The following is a 20,977-nucleotide window of genomic DNA, read 5'->3' as shown; positions in this document are numbered from 1 at the left end:
CTCCCCATCATGACCCGTGCAGTACTCAGTTTGCACATAACCAGCCCGAGCGAGAGAAGCATCTGCCCCCACCCCCCGAAGGGTATGGATCACCTTTGGAGCCCTGCCTTAACTCTCACACTAGACCCTGCCCTGACATTCTTTGGCAGATTAGTATGTAGCTAGCAAGCCCAGGGGGTCCCTGCAACCTTTATGTACCTCTGTGCCCTCTGCCAGTGGCATCAAGAGGCCATAACAAATGTTAATCGGCAGAAAAGTGCTAAGAGCCAGATTTCACCACCTTTACCGGCATTGAGTAGCATGGATGCCGATTTTGTGAGTGCTCCAGAGCTGGAGTACCTATGGAAAAAAGTTAGCAGGTGCTTAGCACCCACTGGCAGCCAAGCGCCCCCCTCCCCCAGAACCTCCTGCCTGCAGGCAGCCCTGCTGATCAACTCCTCCTCCTCCCTCCCAGTGCCTCCTGCACACCACCAAACAGCTGTTCAGCGGCATGCAGGAGGCGCTGGGAGGGAGGGGGAGGATCAGGGATGGGGCGTGCTCGGGGGAGGAGGGGACTTGGAGGAAGGGGTGGAGTGGGGCCAGGCCTGGGGCAGAGGGTCGAGCACCCCTGGGTAAAGGGGAAGTCAGTGTCTATGTTAAGTAGGACCCCACTTGACCAACAGTCCGACTGATTAAAGTGAGACAATCCCACAGCTAGTCAACTTGAGTAAGGGCAGCAGAAACTGGGGTAATTTTAATCAAGGCCTGCTGTAGGCAAAGGGGAGGAGTGGCTTCTCTAGCACGGAAGAGTATTCCCTGCTCTTGCAAGTTACCAGCTTCAGCTAACAAGAAACTGCTGTGGAATATTTTGAAGTTTATTATTATTTTTTTTTTTAAATAATAAAGCTGCTCTACAAGAGATTGATGAGTACAAGTGCTGGATCAACTGCTGTACAAGCATGGGGTGAAATCCTGGGTCCACTGAAGTGGAACTTCCATTGGCTTTAAACAAAGCCAGGAATTCACCCTGGCTTTCTACCTAGCAGAATGGACTTTCACATAAAACCCATGCGTAATATATAGAGCCAGATCTCCATAGAAGAACACATATCACAGTGATCCGCCAAAGGGGGTTCTTCAGAGGCTCTGAACTAGGACTCCACACCCTTTTCCAGAGGAGGCGAAGTCTTGTGGCGCTGCAGGAATACACACTACATGAAAAGAAGGGAGTGTAAATTACTGCAGCCTTGGGGCAGCAGTAACTCGCCTGCCTGCCAACAAGCTACACAAGTTGTGTGCGTTAGTTTACTCTAGTGACCAATAAAACACTTTATGCTTAACGTAACACCGCGACCTCTGGCTCCTAGCGAGAGTACAAGTGGTCTGAAAAATGGTAGTGCTGCGGTTAATTACAGTATTTGTATTGCCCTGGTGCCTCGAGGGCTCACTCGAGCTCAGGACCTCTTGTGTTGAGGGCTGTATGATAACCCCTGCCCCCCCACCCCAAAAAAACCCATGGTTTCTGCTTCAGAGAGCTTACAGTCCAATTTAAAACAAGACGCTCCACGTACACACCCCATGTAATGGACTTTTACAGAATCACAGATTTGGAGACAAATACTTTTTTTTAAAATGGACGTAACAGGGCTTGCTCATACTGTTCCCAGTTTACACCAGTTTAATGCATTCACACTACCACAGAACTGGTATCACCCCCAAACTCGTGCGCTTTACTGAAACAGAGAAGTAAAGCTAACTCAGGCCCCCACTCCCGAGCCCATTGATGACAATGTGGGAGTTCTTTTGCTGACTTGACATGGCTTTGGATCAGGCCCTACCAAACAGAAGCAAGCTTTCACCCGACTGATTTAATCTGTCACCATTTAAAAAAATTCAGTGGTAGGACAGCAGTGGAAATGATGGGGTACCAGGAACTCTGTAGGACAAGTCTGTTCACGGCACAATATGAAAACGGGTACGTGCCCCCCTGTTTTCTAGCGAGGCATTCCTAATGTACTCTGATATTCTCAAATGAAACACCACACGTGTGAGCACGTGTCAGCCCCACACTGACCTGCACCCTGAGCTAGGCTGATTGGGTGTTTTAAACACATCCATGGAAGAACATCCCACATGCTGGATCTTAGCACTTCTAGTCTGTCAGAAGCCTGAGGTCCTGGACCGTTATGCACTTTCCCAAGTAAGCAGTTTGCACCTAATATTTTCCTCTCTGAACACTTCCTTTTGAGTGAATCTCAGGGCCCACGAAAGATGCAAAACAGACAATACGGAAGACTGAACTCAGACCCAGAAAAGAGGTGGGACGCCATTAGATACCATGGCGAGAGCTGCCCTAGAGTAGGGAGCCAGGGGGGCAGCGGAGTCCCAGCAAGCCTGTGCAGAGGGAGCAGTTTGCTCTCCATCCCCATTCTCCTTGCTCAATCTGCAGAGATGGGCAGAGCAGCCGAAGAAAGGCAATCAGTGTGTGTTTGGGGTTGAGCCACGTCTACACTCGGAGCCCCCTTGCAAACCTGTTATCCGAGTAGTTCAGCTGACGTCATTGTGACCACTCAGATGCTTAAAGCGAAGCATGTGAATATGTGTTTGCAGGACAGGGGCCAAAGACATGTGTGGTGTAACAGTACATTACCAGAAAGGAAATATCGTGTCTAAAACCGATTCATGTAAATTCTTGACAGAACAAGGAGTAATGGTCTCAAGTTGTAGCGGGGGAGGTTTAGGTTGGATATTAGGAAAAACATTTTCACTAGGAGGGTGATGAAGCACTGGAATGGGTTACCTAGGGAGGTGGTGGAATCTCCTTCCTTAGAGGTTTTTAAGGTCAGGCTTGACAAAGCCCTGGCTGGGTTGATTTAGTTGGGGACTGGTCCTGCTTTGAGCAGGGGGTTGGACTAGATGACCTCCTGAGGTCCCTTCCAACCCTGATATTCTATGAAGTAGAGTCCCACCAGCTACGTTGCTCAGGGGTGTGAAAAATCCATACCCCTGGTCAGCTTAACTAAGCTGCTCTAACCCCCAGTGCAAACAGCACTAAGTCAACAGAAGAATTCTTCAGCTGACCTAGCTACAGCCTCTCGGGGAGGTGGATTGACTGCTGCCATGGGAGAACCCCTCCTGTTGCTGTCGCCAGTGTTTCAAGTGTTGACAAACCCTTACCTAGTTCGAAGTTAAGACCCTAGCAGAAAACAAGAGCCAGGCAGTGAGAAAAATTATGAACTGTACAAACAGAGGGGATCTCCTTGAGGAAGTGTCGGGGTGATGGGTAACATGTTTTGCCCTGCACATCAGCAAGTGGATGTGATTTATACCCTGGGTGATGGGGAATCAGGAGAGGATGCAAGAGGTTAAAAAGTAGCCCCTGCACATTCACTCTAGCTTACATATTAGCTTTCCATTCACTTACCATGGAAGATACCATCAACCTAAACTCACACCCTGTGACCAACATATAACTTTCCCAACCTAACACGTCACCTCGGAGTTTAATGTCAGCCATGGCTAGAAATTAAAAACAAAATGTTTCCTTTTAGGTCTTTTGAAAAGACTCTCTGGCTTTTGATTCATAGTTGAGCAGGGTGGTTAATGGATTGTTTGGCAATTTTGAAAAAAAAAAAAAGTTCGAAAATACATTTTGGGGGAGTCAGACCAAAATCAAGTTTTCAGTGAATTGGGACAAAGTTAAACACTTGTGAATGTTTGAAACAATTTCTAGTTTAATAAATTAAAGAAAATTTTTAAACAAAAATGTTTTTAAAACAAACAAAAATGTTTCAATTTTCCAGATTTTTTTCCTGAAATGAATTGAGAAATTTTTCATTTCAAAACAATTTTAGCCAAAAAATTTCATTCTTCTCTAGTCATAGCCTTTACGGCACTTTTCTGCTTTGAATGTAACAAATCCCAATACAGGTTATTAACCAGCAAGGTCCTCAACACTTGCAGGGTCAGATCTAGAGACCATATATGAAGGCAGTGTTTCCCAAATGGTGGATCCTGACCCACTTGTGGGTCACAGGAAGGTTCTACACAGGCTGCAGGCCTGTTCTAGATGGCTAGTGGGCCCAGTGTTGTATATAGATTGACATATAATGGTGGATCACAAAAACAATGCAGTTGGTGGGTTACCTTAATAAAAAGTTTGGTAAACAACTGCATTAAGGCCATTGCTATGGAGTTTGCTGCTACTTAGCCAGCTGCAATTAATGTCAGAGCCTCAACTAGCCTCAGTGCAGGACTCCTTAACAACTTTGTGGAGAACAGAAGAACTAAATTTCTTATACAATTTTGTCTGAGTGGATCAGGAACAGTGTCTACTTTAATTAATGATCCATTTCTATTAATTTATAAGGGCTTTGTTCAAGTAAAAGAATGAGTTAATTTTCATAGCAAAGGATTAATGGAAGTTTTCGCATCTCTCTCAGGGTTAAATGAAAGTAAAGAATGACTAATATCCATCAACTCCAGTGTTATTGTCAGGGCTTCTATCAAGAGCTTGGAAAAAGCGTTTAAAGCAGAAAGCTCAGATTGTATATTTTCACTGGATATGGAATATAAAAAGCACTCCATTCAAAGTAGCCTGGTCAGACATACCACAAGTGTTCTTTGCTCCCTAACTGCTATGCAAAGGGATTTGTAATGGAATGGAGATTTGCCACATATAATGACTATTGTATTAAAGTTTTAATAAAATCAACTGAGTCTCTGTCTAAGGATAGGTAAATCATTCGGGAAAATAGTACAAATTTCTTTTAAGGTATTTTACAATAAGTCTCAAAAAACAAAAAACAAAACAAAAAAACCCCTCATTTTGTGTTTCACAATACAGTTCTTGACAGAGACAGAATCTTACTCCTACGCCATATTGTGTCTTATTTCAGTGCAATTCAAAATGTTCTCTATAGCCATCTTAGTTGGACATCTTAGATACCTCTCTTCATTGTCTTCCCTCACAACTAGATGTTCTTTCCTTGGTGCCTCTTCATCTACAGTCTTTTTAAAAACTCACTTTCCATTACATCCCACCTGATCCATACCTAGGTCATCTCCTCTGGAATATTTAACCCTGATCCAGCTCCATCCCGCATTCCTGGCATTTCATGTCTCTTCATTCCACTCCAGTCAAGATGCCTCTGCTAAAAGTCTCATCTTCTTCCACTGTCCTGCCCCACCCCTTCCAGAACTCCTCTGGTGGCTTCTCTCTCCTTCTACATCAAGAGATGTAGCCTCCTCCTCAAAGTCCATTTTTCTAGTGGTTGAGGTGGGGGACCTGTTGTGCTGATCTCTTCATCAAACATTTCTCCACAGCTTATCTATGAACCATTATTCTACAAGATGTATTTATCTGAAAGATTCTAAGGTCTTTGGCACAGGGACAATGCAAAAACACCCACAGATCCACAGGTACCAGGTACACTGAGTTCAGCAAAGTAAGGGAAAAAATTAATAATCCAGATAGCTGCAAACAAGAAAGGAACCAGCGAGTGAGCATGCAGGGGCTGTTTCAGACATTCAACATTAGCTCAAAAAGCCAGCGCATCTGCATTTCATTAGGCAGCAGGAGTGGTGGAGAGAGGATCTCTGAACAGTATCACTGTAAGTGGGTTAGCTGCCTCCTGAGCGCCCTCTCACAGCCAAGAGTGGCTCTTCAGCACCCTGCCTTGATTTCCCCTCTTGGGATCCTGAAACTGTACACACAAGAGGCTTCCATCAGTCCAACAGCCACTTCTTGGAGTCTGTTTTTGTTAACAAAAGTCCAAAATTAAAATATAAAGTCTAACTCAAATTGGGCATAGCACCTCCTCTCACAGGTGTCCTCTCCTTGCTCTCAGAACAGCTGGAAAAGATGCAAGGCTCAGCCTGCCTTCTTCCCAAGACAAAAATAAACTTCCAGCCAGGGCTTTCTACCCAACCACAACTCCCAGGCATCCCAGATGGAGCCTTCCTTCCTCATGGACAACTGCAGGAGACTCTCCCACCCAGGAGCTTCATTTTGCAGTTCCCAGCTGTCCACAGGCCTCTATTTTTCTTAGAACCCTCTCCCCAAAGAGGCCTGTTTTAGTCACATGACAGGGTCATGGGCCTTAATTCATTCTCTCCTCCTTGGGAGGTAAATCTGCTGTGTCACAGCGGGCTGAGCCCTCAGTTAAGCATATATGCAGAGAGGTGAGATTCACTCTAGTGTGGCAGGACCCCGTAGCTCTGAGTTCTCCAGACGATGCAAGGAGGAGGGCAGCCTCTGCACAGCAAGCGTGCCCGGAGGAAGGAGCTGAGGGGGTTGGTTCACAGAAAGGGCTAACTGGAGCCACGCACTTTTAGATCCAGTGACCTGCCCTGAGTGTGTAGAGACTTTGCAGGATCAGGGTGAGAGTGACTGGGCAAGATCATACAGGCAGAGCCAGAAACTCAGCCCAGCTCTCCAGAGCCTTAACCACAAGGCTGGCCTGCCTCTCTTGACCTAGCTGCTTGCCGTCCATGTTGTGTGGAATGCATCTTACAAGCAAGACTGTATTAAGCTATACAATTCTTTTTGAAATGTGCACATCCAATGTTCCTGTCATAAAACATACAGAATATTCAACACAGTGGAGCTAACGCAGTTGTTCAAACCTTAACTTTCAGGCTGCTTTTTATTTTATTTTAACTGCTAAGTCTTAATGCTACATTAACAGAGTGTTTTTTGTCAGTTGACACAATTAAGCTTCTCCACAGTCGTTCAGGATAAAGGTGCATTAGAGATCAAAGTCTGGCAGCTAAGTTTTTCTTTGTCAGCTGGAAGAACACAAACAGAACACTGTGCAAGTGTAGATTCATTTACAGAAACCACATTTAAGGTGAAAAAAATCCTTTTAGCTTCAATAACTAGATTCTTAACAGATGTTGCAATCAAATACTGGTGTACCCTTTTCCAGCTAAAAGCCCCGTGCTACATAGTACACTGTAGCATAGCTGTATTTAATCACCACACTTCTCTCATAACACACATCTCTAAAATGTTTGAGTCCTAGGGAAAAAAAAAAATACAGAACTGATTTCATTTATAATACATTTAAAGGGAACTTTGAACCAGAAGCTGTTACGAGTGGGCTTGTCATAAGAGCTCCTAACTACAGCTTTTTTAAATACTTCTTTGCCTCCCCGTGGGCCCAGCTCTGGAAGTTGGAGTCAGAGAGCTCAGGCTCAGAGCAGAACATCATCCCCCATTAAATATGTAGCCAGAGGGCTGACTGGAGGAGTTGTCCATAGAGAAGGGAGAGAAGCAGTAATAAGGACAAGTTTCTGTATGAGTTGTGACATATTTATTTCGAGACACCTCCTGTAAATAAGCACAAGTCTCTAGACCAGCAAGTCCAGGAGAAGAAAAGTTGACGTGCAAAGTAGTGGGCAGTGGGTAATGATATATTTTTGCCCATGGTTAGAGATGAATAATTGGTCTGAAGAAGTCATTACAGATTAATATTATAGGAAGCTGGTTTAATCTCAGCATCCATGTATTATGAGTGAGGAATTCCCAGTCAACTTGTCAAATACTGAATAATTAAATATCCCAGATTCTGATTCTCTGCCATGCTGCTGCTTTCAGGTTTATTCAGTGCAAGACAGAGGCCTTAAAAAACAGAGGAATTCAGCTACATGGCATACGTAGAACACTGCTGCATAGGAAGTTTCAAGCTATGAGCAAACACAAAGATAACCAAGATCATTGCTGCATAGTTTCCAGGCCTTGATTTTTGGCGGGGTTTGGGGGAAGCTGGACCTTTGCTATTCTTGCCTATATGTAGGTATTGGTAGCAGAACCCTAGCAGATAAAATAGTTGCACAGCCTGACAAGCAATCTCAGACTGCAAAATATCAGCGAGGGTGGAAACATATTTTTAAGCCTACCTGTGTCTACTCCATTGTGAAGAGAGCTGGATTTGTTCCAACGGTCTCTGTTGGCATGAAGCAGCACCCAAGGCTGCTCTTCTCTAACTAAGAGAGGGGCAGTTGTCGTGCAACAAGTTGAGTTATACTTCCATAGATACAGATCCCTTCCCTTGGTTTCTCTAGTTAATTCTGTCTCCTGTTGCCACCTAGGAAGTCAAGTAGGAGATTTCAGCAGTTTACAGACCTGATTCTGAGAAGAGAGGAGAATGTGCAGCTCTTAAGGACATCAGACTAGGCTGTGTTTTGTGAGAAGACTAGCCCAGCTTTGAAGAAACCCCTAACATGCTGTGGTTGGACTGTGGGACCATTGGTACAGTCCTGAGATTTAGGGCTTCTCCTTGGGTTTGCTTGTGATTGATTTCATTTCATGATTGGCAGACAACAAGCTGTTCCGGTTTGCATAAATCCTGGTGCCAGCTGATTTTTATAGTCTAACTGATCACTAAGGCCTGGTCTACACTCTAGTTTTATATTGGTATTGCTACATTGCTCAGGAGTGTGAAAAATCCACACCCAAGAGTTGTAGCTATACCAACCTAAGCCCCAGTGCAGACAGCACTAAGTCGACGGAAGAATTCTTCCATCAACCTAGCTACCGCTCCCTGGGAGATGATTACCTATGCTGACAGGAGAATCTCTTCTGTCACGGTAGTTAGTGTCTACACTGTAGCTTTTTACGGGTACAAAAGCCCTAAGTGCTCCCATAATAGGCTATTGTTGTGGGGAGTCAGAGAGCTCTTCATAAAGCCAACCTCAGGAGGGATTGTAGCCTTGCCAAATATTGCACAGTGCCAAGTAGGTTAGAGTATTTGTTGACTGATCCCAGAGACAGTGCACAGATCCTAATGGAGAGGAATAGTTTAATGAAGAGAATATGCCTCTAGAGAGGCACCACAGGTCTCCAGAAAGATAAAAGTCCATTTCCCCTGTGCTGTATTTCTTCCAATCTGCAATGGCTCTGATGCATGAGAATGAAAACTCCAACCTTGGTAATGTCCAGAAAGGATCAGGACAAGATAGGACCTTAATCTTTAGCAGAAAAGGAACCTGGAGACACTAGCAATCACCAGAGTGCAAAAGTCCTTACCAACATTAATATCTTTATCCTCACACCCCCGTGCGAGGTTAGGAAGTACTATTAACCCTACTTTACAGATGGGAACAGAGGCAGAGAGAGCGATTAAGTCACTCACAGCAACACAAAAGCCCATGGGAAAATCAAGAATTGAACCCAGATTTTCTGAGGTTGCAGTCTAGTTTTCCCCCCTTCCTCTTCGCCACACATCCAGTTTCTTCCTCGTGAGAGTCACAAATTTTAGTAGTCCCTTCTGGCTTTATGCTCATCTAGTCTGACCTTCTTCATAAAACAGGCCATACTATTTCACCAAGTGCTTCCTGCATCAAGCCCATAACTTCTGGGTGAGCTACAGCATAAGCTTTTAGAAAGACATCCAGTTTTGATTCAAAGACCTCAAGCGATGGGGAATCCACCACGTTCCTAGGTAGAGTAGCCATTGGAACCATTACCTCTGCATTACAAATCTGCACTTTATTTCTAGCCTGAACTGGTTTGGCTTCAGCTTCCAGTCAATGGATCCCATTATACCTTTTCTAGATTAGAGAGACCTCAGCTATCAGTAATCTTCTCCCCATGTAGGTACGTAAATACCATGATCAAGTTACATCTTAACCTTCTCTTGGATAAATTCGACAGACTGATTGTCTCTAGTCTCACTGTAGGGCAGGTTTTCCAGACCTCAGTTCATTCAAGCTGCTCTTTTCTGAACTCTTTCCGGTTTATCAGCTTTCTTATTAAGAAGTATGGACATCAGAATCAAACCCAGTATTCCAGTAACAGTTTCATTAAATCGTGTGGGAACAGCAGGTTAGCAGCTGCTAAAGAGCTGGTGTCACTCAATTTGGTTAGGCTCGGTGAGCATAATCTGGCACAGAGACTATAATGCAGTGTAACCCTGACTTCCTGCACATTATACTGCTCAGCCCATTTACTATATGTATTGTAGTCGCAGCTAGAGATCAGGGTCCCACAGTGCTAGGCACTGTACAAATACAGAACCAGGAACAGTCTCCATCCCCCAGATCTTACAACCTAAGTAGACGCAGCAATGTCGGCAGACAGGGGAAGGGGTATAACATAAGCAGAACAAACAACGTGGTTTGTAAATCAGCTTCAATGGCCTGAGCTCTGTGCCAGATTCTGCTCACCAAGCCTAACCAAACCGAGAGATCACCAGCAACTTGAAATAGTGCTCTCAAGCAGTTCCTAATATATTATTACTACTGGATATGAAAGTAAGTGAGCAGTAACTGTGCTAGTACTTTAAGATGCAGGTTAACAGTAACTAGTGAGATATTTGTCTCAGCTATCTTCCCACACCCTCACTCCACCAACGGCTTCTTCCATTTTTAAAGGAGACCTTCACAACATCATCAGATTTTTCTTCATATTGAGTTTTGTCACAGCATAGGGAGGTTAAACAGCATTTTTAAGCAGCATCATTGCAATAGATGAGAAGGCAGGAAAATGTGTTGTTTGAGGTCTTCCATCACTCCTCGCCCAGCAGCGAATATTTTTGGTACAATGCCAGGAGTGTCATAAGGAGGTGTCAAATTAGGAACATGGTTTTATAGACTTGTTGGAACCACAGGTACATTAGAATGAGTACATAAAATAAAAGAAATTATCCTTTTTTATTTTATCGGAGGATGATTTGAAGTAGACTCTCTTCCTAAGGTTCAACCACTTTCTCCTTTGAAAATGCTATCCGCCGTCAGTACTCTGTTTACGATAAGTAGATTTCTGCAACAACAAAACCTAGACCGGAAATGGAAAACAAGCATATGGGACTATCCTGGATGAGTTGTAGGATTGTCACTCATCTTACGTTCGGCACATTCCTCAACACTAACGCAGCACCATAACACCACACAAAAAACATTCAGTCTCCACTTTCCCACCTCTTAATGAAATGGCTTACCAGCTGTAGCAGGTATGTTAGACTGCCTAAGGCTGAGCTCCTGTCGTGCCAGCAAACTAGGATATTTATAGAGAAGTTGGGCCAAGTTTTACTTTCATTTGCACTGGTATCAAAAAAATAAAGTGTTGCATTCCTCCAGTGATGTTAGCCTGGTGTAAGCGAGAGAAGAATCTGACCCAATAGCTACAAAAGCAGGAGCTACCACCTGGGAAGAAGAAAGGATTCATGTCATCATCAGGATAGTAGCAGTTATAAGTTTATGCTCAAAGAGATCATGCCAAAGACTGTTTTGAGCTAATATTAGACGGGTATAGTGCTGAGGATTTTGTAATCCATTTCTTCCCGCCTTCTGTATGAAGCACTGGCATCAAGTACATTTGTTTACACTTTTAAAGAACATTTCATGTGTGGGGAATGAGGGGGACATGAGGAGAAAAGTTCTTTTCCATGCTAATGCTGCCAACCACCATTAATGAGCTTTGGCTGGCTTGCAAGGAGTTTTGACAGGCCTGTTGAACTAGTGCCAAGAAGAGATGAATGTTTGGCTTAGAACAGCACAATACCCTGTTTGTCTCATTGTTACATTGGAAGCGTGAGCAGACTAATGCGATGGGATGTAGAAACATGCAACTGAAAAATGACTGAAAATAGAATTCTGTGTCAGTAGTGGCTATTGAAAGATTGTCTTTGTTGTCTTGGAGGGAACCTTTCTGATAAACTAAAAATAAAAAAAACCAGGTGTGTGTGTTTGGGGAAGCAATCATTTAGTTGTAAACCTAGATCTGAGGAATTGCACTCTGCATTGGCTAGACCTTATTTGCTTCTCAAGATTTACCTATAGTTCTATCAGCAACTATACTACAACCCTGTTTTCTACAGTGCATGTTCTTGCAAAGAACGGTTATGCAAAGCATATAGGAGTCTGAGCTCATTTCTGCTCTCAGGTATGTCCCCATATTCCTGTGATGTCAGTGAAAGGAATCCCCTGTATCTGAAGGTAGAATGCCAGAACTGCCATACCAGATCAGAGGGCCATCTCCTTCAGTATCCTGATCCTTCAGAGGAAGCAATGAGAATCCCAAAGTGAGTCATGGGATAACCTGCCTACAGGGAAAGTATTTCTTATTTCTCCTCAGATGTTACCATATACTCTGAGGACCCTTTATGTTAAATAACAGACTGACGTAAATTCATCCTTACACTGAGGAACCAGACCCTCTAAGCAGACTGACGTATATTCAGCCACGTTGTCCCTTCCCTTCCAGTGGAAAGCCGCTCATGGGATAAGTTCAACTGGGAATTCTGCTTGGCTTACCTGAAGTTTTCCCCTGAGTTGCTCTGCCTAGGAGTGACCAAACTGCCAGCCCATGCAGTGGACAGGGAACTTAGCTCTCTACATGGATGGATAGCCTGAGAACCAAGGGGAAATATGGTAAGTCTTGGGGCAACTGTTGCCACCCTGTGCCACTACATTGCTACTGAACCTCTTCCCCACCCCAACGCTGCACCTCTGTCAGGAAATATGGTAAAACTTGGGGTATCGGTGGAGACCCTGTGACTCCACACGACCACCTGGACACCTTCTCACCGCCGACAGTACCATTCTCTCAGGAGCCATTCTGTTGTGCAGTACCACTGTGGGCTGCCTCCCCCACACCAGCTTCTGGCACCTCCATGGCTAAAGCTCTTTCTGGGCTTTCAGAGATCGGTGGATAAGAATCCAAAAGAGCGGCAAATTCTCTGCCATAGAGAAAGGGTGGTGCAGTTAAGGTACTGGACTGGGACTGAGGAAATCTAGGCTCCATTCTCTGCTCCGCTGTAGATCTCCTAGGCAAATCACTTAAGCCCCACATCTTACCAAGACATGCTTAGCTTTCAGCATGTGACTTCAGCAAGCCTGCTCATGTGCTTAAAGTTAAAGCACCTACTTAAATCTTTGCAGGATCAGGGCCTTGCTCTCTCACTACTTCAGCTCCCCATATGTTAAATGGGGATAATACATCCTTTCTTCCATCCTCTCCTCTGCATATGTCAATAATTAGCTCTTTGGGACTGGGATTGTCAGTCTGTTACTTTATGTACAGCACCAAACACAATGTGTTTCTCCTCACCCCCTCCCCCCAAAAAAAATCAACTGAGGACTCTTGGTCCTACTGTAACATAACTCGTTATCTAACCTAAATTTATAGTCCAAGCATTGAGTCTCTTCATCACCAGTATAAAAATGCTTTAATTTGGAATTGCTCAGTAAAGAAAACTCAGTCAGTAATCGGGAGAATGTAGAGAGATATTGGGCCAGAATTACAGAGGTATTTAGGAGCCTAATGATGCAAATAGGTGCCTCGTGTGGTTTAGAAAAGTCCCATGACATGGAATGGGAGTTAATTGCCTAATCGGTTATATGCCACTACATGCCAATATGCAACTTTAGGCTCCTAAATACCTTTGCAACCACAGACCTGATTTATAAAGTGCATTTTTAATGTACACGATACTTGGGTTTACCTACCCTCCAAAAATAATTGGATTGCATCTAGAGCCAGCAGTACATAAAGGAGTACTCAACTTCTCTATTTTATAGTGTCTCATTTTTATATATTATCAATGCATTGAAACATATCTGTTTAGCCAAGATAGCTGTACTGTAGGTTGAAAAGACAAATGTTCATGGTTTATTTAGATTCCTGGCACATTAGTATCAAGCTTAAAGTTCATCATATAATCATGTAAAATCGCTAGAACTCTACCGAGACTATGTATAACCATTTAGTTATAGCTATATAGTCTGCGGCTTGTACGTCAGGAAGAGACTAGCTGGTGCTAAATGTGCCCAGTTCAGTGCAGTATCGTTCAGCTGTTCAAATCATTCAAGGTTTAAAAAAATTGCAAGAAAAATGTGAGTCCTTTGATCTTGTTACAGTCTATTTTTCATTCATGAGATAGTTCACTAGGATTGCAGCACACGGAGTACAAATGTGTTTCCCACCTAGCAAAGTTACTAAAATCCCAGGGTAAAGGAACTAGAGATTTGAAGTGTCAGCAGATTGGATTTTGGAGACTAGAACACAGAGGCAATATCCCCGGTGAGCTCTTTGGGGCAAGGATTGTCATTTATTCTATGTCTGTACCATTGCTAGCATGAGGGGGCTCTGGTTAAAGGATCTAGGCTAGAAGTGATCGGGGAGAGGAGTGAAGGGGGGGGGACAATTTTATGGAAAAAATGTTTGTTGTTTGCATTTTGTAGGGCTCAACAAATGGATCCATTGTCAATTTTTTGGTGATGTTTCCCCACAATAATTTTAATGAAAACTTTATCAAGAGTTTGTTTATCGAAAGCCACATTTTCCTACTGAAAGGTAGGGTTTTTGGCACACAGGTGTGTTCCTACACACACAGTGATAGGGACTTTGGTAAAAAAAGATATTCGCGGAAAACTTCAATACATTTGAGAATTAAATAAATAATAATAATGATGATAAGAAGAAGGAAACCCACAGTATTCCCCCTTTTGTGCAAATGACTTTTCACCTGTCTCCAATATACTTGTCTGAGGTCTAGAAGGAGGTGAAAAGTAGACCAGTTGAAAGTTTCTAGGTAAAGATAAAGGGGGGCGGGGGAAACAGACAAACCAGGAGTGATGTCTTGGTAGGGGGTCTAGTACAAAATCACAAGTCAGGAAGAGGTGGAGGTTGGACTAGATGACCTCCTGAGGTCCCTTCCAACCCTGAGATTCTATGATTCTATGATGTGGCATTTCTAGAACCAACAAATATCCAAAAGCACAAGACCTGGTAGTAATGGGGTGACTTTAACTACCCAGATATCTGTTGGAAAAACAACAATGCAAACAAACTTTCCCATAAGTTCTTGGAATGCATCAGGGACAACCACCTGTTTCAAGAAGTGGCAGGGGACCGCCATTTTAGACTTGATGCTGACCAGCATGGAGGAATTGGTTGTGAATCTGAAGGTGGAAGGCAATTTGGGTGAAAGTGATCATGAAATGATAGATTTGATGATTCTAAGAAAAAGGAAGGAGTAAGAGCAGTAGAATAAGGACAATGGACTTCAGACAAGCAGACTAAAACTCAGAGACCTGGCAAGTAGTGTCCCTTGGAAAGAAAACTTCAGGGATATAAAAGTTCAGGAAACCTTGCAGTTTCTCAAGGAGAAAATACTAAAGGTTCAATGGCAGACTATCCCAATGTGAAGGAAAGATAGAAAGACTAGTAACAGGCCAATACAGCTCCACCAGAAGCTCTTTAGTAAGCTGAATAATCAAAGGAGGAATCCTACCAAATAAATAAATAAATAAGTGGAAACGTGGACTAATTGCTGAGGAGGAATACAAAAGAATAGCACAGGCATGTAAGAAGATCCGAAAGGCTAAGGCACAACATGAATTACACATAGCAAGGGACACAGAAGGCAATAAGAAGAGGTTCTTAAAATACATTGTGAGAGAGAGAGAGAAAGACAAAGAAAAGTGTAGGTCCCCTACTTAGCAGGGAAGGAGAGCTCAAAACTGATGACATCAAGAAAGCGACAGTGTTTGAAGCAAAATAGGCATTAGTCTTTCCTAGAAAGGGAAATGGTGACCAGATACTAAACACAATTAATATTAACAACAAGGGGGAAGGAATGCAAATCAGAATAGGGAAAGAACAAGTTAAAGAATATTTGGAGAAGTTAGATGTATTCAAGTCAGCAGGGACTGATGAAATTCATCCTAGTGCACTTAAGGAATTAGCTGAAGCAGTCTTGGAACTTTAGCAATTATCTTTGAGAACTCTTGGAAGGCTGGTGAGGTCCCAGAGGACTGGAGAAGGGCAAAAGTTTGTACCTATCTTTAAAAAGGGGAACAAAGAAGAGCCAGGGAATTGTAGACCAGTCGCCTAACGTCAATACCTAGAAAGATACTGGAACAAGTTATTAAACAATTTAGTTTGTAAGCACCTAGTGGATGCTAGGGAATAGCCAGTATGGATTTGTCAAGGACAAGACCTGCCAAAACAAACTCATTCCCCTCTGTGATAGGATTACTGGCCCAGTGGACAGGAAAGAAAAGCTGTAGATGTGACACGATTGTGATTTTAGTAAGCTTTTGACACGGTCCCACATAATATTCTCATAGGCAAACTAGGGAAATGCAGTCTAGATGAAATTAATATAAGGTGGGTGCAAAACTGGCTGAAAGACCGTCCTCGAACAGTAGTTATCAATGGTTTGCTGTCAAATTGGGAGGGCATGTCTAGTGGGGTCCTGCAGGGCTCAATCTTGGGTCCATACTATTCAATAGGACTTGGATAATGGAGTGGAGTAGATGTATGAAATTCACAGATGAGACCAAGCCAGGAGGGGTTGCAAGTCGGGCTGTGAATTAATTGCAGTTAATACCTGCAATTAACTGACAACAAAATGAATGCATTAATTTTTAATGCATTAATCACATGCCTCCCTCCCCGCCCACAGGTACCAGCAGTGCAGGAGCTGAAACCCCAGTCCAGAGCTCTGCGGGAAGCAGTGGGGGAAGGGTGTCTGAAGCCCAAAGCCCCACACCTATATTTGAAAAATATAGAAAACCCAAAACTATTTGAATAAATGGTATTATAATATAATTTAGCCATGTGATTAAAACTGCTATTAATTATGATTAATCGCTTGACAGCCCTAGTTGCAAGCACTTTGGAGGATCTGTTCTGGGCTCAGAAATTCTGATTCTGGCTCACTGTGGGTTTCAGCAAGTCATTCTGTGTTATGTCTCCATCTGTACAGTGGGGATACCACCTGACTGCCTGCCACAAAGGGTTGTCGAGAGTTAGTGAGTGCCTGTCTCTCTAGCACTCTGAATGCCGGCCCTTAGCACCTGGATACCAGCTAAACATTATTAAGGGACCATTGAAATTCAAAGCAATTGCTTCCAGACACACCTATATGGGGAGAATAACAAGCCTGAAAAACAGCCCCTTGATGCATATTTTGGAGGAGGTGACTTGCACATTAGACCTTTGGGAGGTTGTGCACCAGCATTTCAGATTCAATGACCCCATCATTCTGTGTATAGTAAAGGAAAAAACAGCAATCGCAATCCATGTCTGGAGCCACTCTCATACAATATAAATGAGAGCCTGCTGCTGCATACAGCGAGCACCTGTGATTCAGACTCTCAGAAACAGGTTTAACAGGCAGTGTGAAATCAGGGCTGGCTCTCTCAGGAGCCAATCTGAAGCAGGCTGCTCTGAGAGGAGCTACTCTCTTTCAGAAGGAAGCACATGTCAGTGCCATTCCTGTGAGAGCTAGTAGGTGGCAGCTCTCTCATAAAGTGACAGAGAGATGCTCATGGGTCACCACGCATGAGTCAATATCACTTCTCCCCCATGCACATCCAATGATTACCAAAAACACAAAAGAAAAACCCACACGCCAGTGGGAAAGTTTATCATTGCAAGATGAAAGAACACTGAGGGATCCCAAGCCAGTCTTCTGCCCAGCACCGCTTGTCCCCAGGAGGAATTAACCAGAGGCCTGATTAGCTCATCTAGTCCACGAACCATATCTGACAAAAGAGGTGCATGTCTAATTCTTTCGAGAAGTTCCACCAAAAATAGATGTCTTATGACTAGGGTTGCCAACCCTCCTGGTTTCACCAGGAGTCTCCCGGAGTCAGGCTCTATCTCCCAGAGCTACTGAAGCCAAACCGGGAGATTTTGGATGATAAAAGTCCAGGTCCCTACCCGCCCTGGTTCCGTGCCACTCCAGGAAGCATCTGGCACATCCCTGTGGTCCTGGATTGGGGTCTCTGTGCACTGCTCCCGCCCCGAGCGCTGACTCCGCAGCTTCCATTGGCTGGGAACTGCAGCCAGTGGGAGCTGTGGAGAAAGTGCCTGCAGGCAGGGGCACCATGCGGAGACCTCCTAGGCCCCCTGCCTGAGGGATGTGACGGTCGCTTTTGGGAGCTGCCTGAGGTAAGCACCCCCTGGCTGGAGCCCGCACTCCTCACCCCCTCCCACACCCCAACCCTCTGCCCCAGCCCAGAGCCTGCCCCCCATACCCCTGCCCCAGCCTGGTGAAAGTGAGTGAGGGTGGAGGAGAGCGAGCAATGGGGGAGGGGGGGAATGGAGTGAGTGGAGGCAGGGCAGGGCAAGGGTGTTTCAGTTTGTGGGATCAGACAGTTGCCAACCCTACTTATGACCCAGAAGGCTTATACCATGCATGGGACTTGCTCCTTTTTTGGAGGGTGGGGGACACTGTAGAATACATGGCCCTGGTATTAAAACCCCCTCACAAGGTCAGGACATGTTCCCCGCCCCCCAGATTTCTGAGATAATAGGTATACATGGATGTAAAAGAAGTAGTGTGTTCACAGCACTATTAGACAGGGCACTCTGCAGTGTCCAGGCACAGTCACGTCAGATGAATATTTTGCCTCATCATCTTTGATTTACCTGCGGTATCATGGTGTTTGTCACTGTGATTCAGAACCATTCATCACCCGCCCTCATACTATCCCCTCTACCTGCTTCAGTGATGCCCCTACCTCTGTGCTATGCATACCAGAGACCTTTCCCAGCTCAGCTTATTCCTTTAGTTACATGCTACAGGCAACACGTTCGTTTTCAGGGTCCCCAGGAGCCATAAAGGGAGGTGCTTTTGCAGCATTTGGTAAAAAGTTGCCTCTTCACCTGCCCTGGTTTCCATCTCAGATGGGTTTCCTGCTTAGCTGTTGGGCAAGGACCCACACTTAAGTAGCCTGTTCTGCCCAGAGCACAGCTGTAGACCAGCATGCCTCAGCGGTGCTCCACAGGAATGTTACAGGAACAACAGCTGGCGCATCTGTTAATCGGCTCTGCTGTCTCTGACAGAAAGCAAAGCGAACAGTTTACTTTCACGTGCTGTCACCTCTCAATTAATTCTGTTGCTTCTGCAGGGGAACATGTGACAACAGGTCACAGGGTCACCGCAGCTCTGTTTCTTTGCCACAAAGAGTGAATAGATCTGCAGAGCAACATATGTGATCAACTCTCCTCTTTCGCTGGAAGGGAGTGGCAGGAGGTCAGCGTTCAGGGTGAGTGCAGCTACTGTGATCAGAAGCGGGGAGGCGGCTAGACAGGGGAAGGAAGAAAGAAAAGATGAAGGCAGCAGGGGACGCCTTAGAATGTTTACTCAGAGCAGCTGATGCAGGAAACACCTTGTCTCCTCTCTGGGAAGAGGTCTGAGCGCTCTCAGAAGAGGAGCTATGCAGAAGCCTGCCTCACCAAAAGGCTTGTCCATTTTAGATGGAGATAGGCCACAATTGAAGTACAGAATCCAAATACCTTTGTACTTGAGAAGCAGGAGGGATACAGTATCTGAATTTATAGGCCTGGATCTGCACTCACCCTTAGGATCTTGGGACAGATACAAAAGAGAGGAAGAGAGACTGGGAGCGGCTGGATCATTACACATATTGAATCTATTTCCCTATGTTAAGTATCCTCACACCTTCTTGTCAAGCTGTCTGAAATGGGCCATCTTGATTATCACTACAAAAAGTTTTTTTTCCCCCCTCCTGCTGATAATAGCTCATCTTAATTAATTAGCCTCTTACAGTTGGTATGGCTACTTCCACTTTTTCATATTCTCTGTATGTGTGTATATTATATATAACTATATGTTCCATTCTATTCATCTGATGAAGTGGGCTGTAGCCCACGAAAGCTTATGCTCAAATAAATTTGTTAGTCTCTAAGGTGCCACAAGTACTCCTGTTCTTTTTGCGGATACAGACTAACACGGCTGCTACTCTGAAACCTAAAAAAGAGGAAGGAGTCTGCTTTCTTGAGATTTCAGCCTGAAATAGTGAAATTCTCACCAGCTTAACCACTCTGAGACTTTTGTTTTCTGTTCAAGAGCCACAGAACAACCTGAGAAGTTACAGCCCACCTATTATCCTTAACTTGCACATCACATTAAGCACCAGTGAGCTCACTGAAATGAGAGGGGCTACACACCCACTTAAGTACCTTCCTGGGTTAGGGGCCAGTAGTGCTTAGTGCAGCTAACCAGAAAAGTCATCTCTATCTTGGGGCTTACTCAGCCCTTGGGGCTAGATCCACAGAGGGTATTTAGACACCTAATTCACATGGGAGTTAGGCACTTTCAGGATCTGACCTTTAGGAACTATGGCAAGGGGTGCTAGAGAGCACCCCAAGGTGAAGTGATCTAAAGCAGCAGACACCTCTCCTCAGTAGAATTACTTGTACCAAAAAGAGCAAGTGTTGCAGTTACAGCCTGTTTTATTTCCAGGGGTTTGTCACTGCCAGCACCATTAATGAAATGCTGGAGAGAAGTACATAAAAACTTGCTTTCCCAGACATTCAGGGCCTGCAGTAGAGTTTCATCATGAAAAAATCCTCTACATCAGAGCCTAGCATTGCAGACAAAAAGCAAAGACCAAAAGGCCCCACATACCCACAAGTTCTTCAGCTCCTGCTGTGCTCCCTAGTTCACTCTTTCAGGAATAGTTTAGCCCAGGGCTTTTCAACTCATCCTTTTTACAAGCTAAGCTTCCCCTCCTGTGTCTCTATCTAGTTGGTTTTTTTGCTAGGCTTTTACACACCTGCCAACTCACCCCACCATTCGCTACCAATTAGCATTTAATCATCCAATTACCTTAGAAGTACAAACTTTCCCACAGCTGAAGACATACAGCTACTTAACAAAGAGTTAGCCCTGGCTTCGCATGAGGCCTCATGGTATGATACTACCCAGTTCGGTGGCTAGGGCTCAGAGGTAGGAGTAAAGAAACCAGGGTTTTAGTTCTATCACAGATGGGTTGGATGGCTTGGGGCAAGTAAGTTCACTTCTGCCTCAGTTTCCCCACCTCTAATATGGAAATAAGGGTACTCTCCTTCAGGGAGTGTTTTGAGGTCTAAAGTAAGGCCACTGCGCCAAAGACCTGGGTTCAGTTTCCAACTCATCCACAGATTATCCAATCTGAGCTTGGGCCAGTCACTTCATTCACCCTGTGCCTTGTTTTTCCCAGAGGGATTTTATTAGTTGTAAAAAGAACAGGA

The 20,977-nt window shown here is 44.4% G+C and overlaps 1 protein-coding gene across 25 annotated transcripts in view; it reads right to left on the bottom strand.

Moving 5' to 3' along the window:
• The window catches only part of PROK2 (prokineticin 2), a 227,257-nt gene extending 206,778 nt beyond the window's left edge, over positions 1–20,479 (bottom strand). For 8 of the 25 annotated variants that reach the window (XM_039482569.1, XM_039482570.1, XM_039482576.1 and 5 more), the window contains exons 1-5: positions 20,373–20,479; positions 12,238–12,332; positions 10,923–11,127; positions 9,117–10,759; positions 7,882–8,069 (exon numbers count right to left, since the gene is read on the bottom strand). The gene's annotated coding sequence lies outside the window, so the exon portion shown is untranslated. Of the gene's footprint in view, positions 1–895; positions 1,191–3,786; positions 5,685–5,746; positions 6,551–6,617; positions 6,769–7,881; positions 8,070–9,116; positions 10,760–10,922; positions 11,128–12,237; positions 12,333–20,372 lie in introns of those variants that run through there. The other 17 variants (XR_005583101.1, XR_005583102.1, XR_005583100.1 and 14 more) reach the window with 11 other exon arrangements.
• Between the last annotated feature and the right edge of the window lie 498 nt (positions 20,480–20,977).

The sequence above is a fragment of the Mauremys reevesii genome, linkage group 7 (assembly GCF_016161935.1).
Source record: "Mauremys reevesii isolate NIE-2019 linkage group 7, ASM1616193v1, whole genome shotgun sequence".
NCBI lineage: Eukaryota > Metazoa > Chordata > Testudines > Geoemydidae > Mauremys > Mauremys reevesii.
The sequence above is the reverse complement of the archived record's forward strand: the minus strand, read 5'-3'. Positions and strand labels throughout refer to the sequence as shown.